This window comes from Hyaena hyaena, unplaced genomic scaffold (assembly GCF_003009895.1).
Source record: "Hyaena hyaena isolate Hyena2069 unplaced genomic scaffold, ASM300989v1 scaffold_540, whole genome shotgun sequence".
Lineage (NCBI taxonomy): Eukaryota > Metazoa > Chordata > Mammalia > Carnivora > Hyaenidae > Hyaena > Hyaena hyaena.
In genome coordinates, this window is record NW_024081171.1 from 403,615 (window position 1) to 406,421 (window position 2,807).

The window sequence follows — 2,807 nt, forward strand, 5'->3', positions numbered from 1 at the left end:
ATTTCATTGTTTCTCATTGCCATGTAGTATTCCATGGTATAGATAAACCACATCTTCTTGATCCATTCATCTGTTGATGGACACTTAGGCTCTTTCCATGTTTTAGCTATTGTGGAGAGTGCTGCTATGAACATTGGGGTACATGTGCTCCTATGCCTCAGCATTTCTGTATCCCTTGGGTAAATTCCTAGCAGTGCTATTGCTGGGTCATAAGGGAGTTCTATTGTTAGTTTCCTGAGGAACCTCCACACTGTTTTCCAGAGGGGCTGTACCAGTTTACATTCCCACCAACAGTGTAGGAGGGTGCCCGTTTCTCCACATCCTCGCCAGCATCTAGAGTTCTCTGATTTGCTCATTTTAGCCACTCTGACTGGCGTGAGGTGGTATCTCAGTGTGGTTTTGATTTGTATTTCCCTGATGAGGAGGGATGCTGAGCATCGTTTCATGTGTCTGTTGGCCATCTGGATGTCCTCTTTGGAGAAGTGTCTGTTCATGTCTTCTGCCCATTTCTTCACTGGGTTGTTTGTTTTTCGGGCGTGTAGTTTGGTGAGTTCCTTATAGATTCTGGATATTAACCCTTTATCTGATATGTCATTTGCAACTATCTTTTCCCATTCCGTTGGTTGCCTATTAATTTTCTGGGTTGTTTCCTTGGCTGTGCAGAAGCTTTTAATCTTGATGAGGTCCCAACAGTTTATTTTTGCTCTTGATTCCCTTGCTTTTGGGGATGTGTCAAGTAAGAAGTTGCTGCGGTGGAGGTCAAGGAGGTTGTTTCCTGCTTTCTCCTCTAGGGTGTTGATAGTTTCCTGTCTCACGTTCAGGTCCTTTATCCATTTTGAGTTGATTTTTGTGCATGGTGTGAGAAAATGATCTAGTTTCATTCTTCTGCATGTTGCTGTCCAGTTCTCCCAACACCATCTGTTAAAAAGGCTGTCTTTTTTCCATTGGATATTCTTTCCTGCTTTGTCAAAGATCAGTTGGCTGTATACTTTTGGGTCCACTTCTGAGTTCTCAATTCTGTTCCATTGGTCTATGGGTCTGTTTTTGTGCCAATACCATACTGTCTTGAGGATGACAGCTTTGTAGTAGAGGCTGAAGTCTGGGATGGTGATACCTCCCGTTTTGGTTTTATTTTTCAGTATTACTTTGGCTATTCGGGGTCTTTTGTGGTTCCATACAAATTTTTGGATAGTTTGTTCTAGTTTTGAGAAGTATGCTGGTGCAATTTTGATTGGAATTGCATTGAATGTGTAGAGTGCTTTAGGTAGTAATGACATCTTAACTATATTTATTCTTCCTATCCATGAGCATGGAATGTTTTTCCATTTCTTTGTGTCTTCTTCAATTTCCTTCATAAGTTTTCTATAGTTTTCATCATACAGATCTCTTGTATCCTTGGTTAGGTTTATTCCGAGGTATTTTATGGTTTTTTGTGCAATTGTGAATGGGATCAGTTTCTTGATTTCTCTTTCTGTTGCTTCATTATTGGTGTATAAAAATGCAACCGATTTCTGTACGTTGATTTTGTACCCTGCAACTTGGCTGAATTCTTGGATCAGTTCTAGTAGGCTTCTGGTGGAGTCTGTCGGGTTTTCTATGTAGAGTATCATGTCATCTGCGAAGAGTGAAAGTTTGACTTCCTCTTTGCCAATTCTGATGCCTTTGATTTCCTTTTGTTGTCTGATGGCTGATGCTAGGACTTCCAGCACTATGTTAAACAACAGTGGTGAGAGTGGACATCCCTGTCGTGTTCCTGATCTCAGGGGGAAAGCTCTCAGTTTTTCCCCGTTGAGGATGATGTTAGCTGAAGGCTTCTCATAGATGGCTTTGATGATGTTTAAGTAGGTTCCTTCTATCCCAACTTTCTCGAGAGTCTTTATTAAGAAGGGATGCTGTATTTTGTCAAATGCTTTTTCTGCATCTATTGACAGGATCATATGGTTTTTATCTTTTCTTTTATTGATATGATGGATCACATTGATTGATTTGCGAATGTTGAACCAGCCCTGTAACCCAGGAATGAATCCCACTTGATCTTGGTGGATGATTCTTTTGATATGCTGCTGGATTCGATTTGCAAGGATCTTGTTGAGAATTTTTGCATCCGTATTCATCAAGGATATTGGCCTATAGTTCTCTTTTTTTGCTGGATCTCTGTCTGGCTTGGGAATCAGAGTGATGCTGGCTTCATAAAATGAGTCCGGGAGTTTTCCTTCGACTTCTATTTTTTGGAATAGCTTGAGAAGAATTGGGATTAATTCTGTTTTAAATGTCTGGTAGAATTCCCCAGGGAAACCATCAGGTCCAGGGCTCTTATTTGTTGGGAGATTTTTGATCACTGATTCGATTTCTTCACTCGTTATGGGTCTGTTCAGGTTTTCTATTTCTTCCCGTGTGAATTTTGGTAGTGAGTGTGTGTTTAGGAATTTGTCCATTTCTTCTAAGTTGTCCAATTTGTTGGCATATAATTTTTCATAGTATTCCCTGATAATTGCTTGTATTTCTGAGGGGTTGGTTGTAATAAGTCCATTTTCATTCATAATTTTGTCTATTTGGGTGCTCTCTCTTTTCTTTTTGATAAGCCTGGCTAGAGGTTTGTCAATTTTGTTTACTTTTTCAAAAAACCAACTCTTGGTTTCATTGATCTGTTCAATTGTTTCTTTGGTCTCTATGTTGTTTATTTCTGCTCTAATTTTTACTATTTCTCTTCTTCTACTGGGTTTAGGGCGTTCTTGTTGCTCTGCCTCTAGCTCCTTTAGGTGAGCTGTTAGATTTTGGACTTGTGCTTTTTCTAATCTCTTGAAATA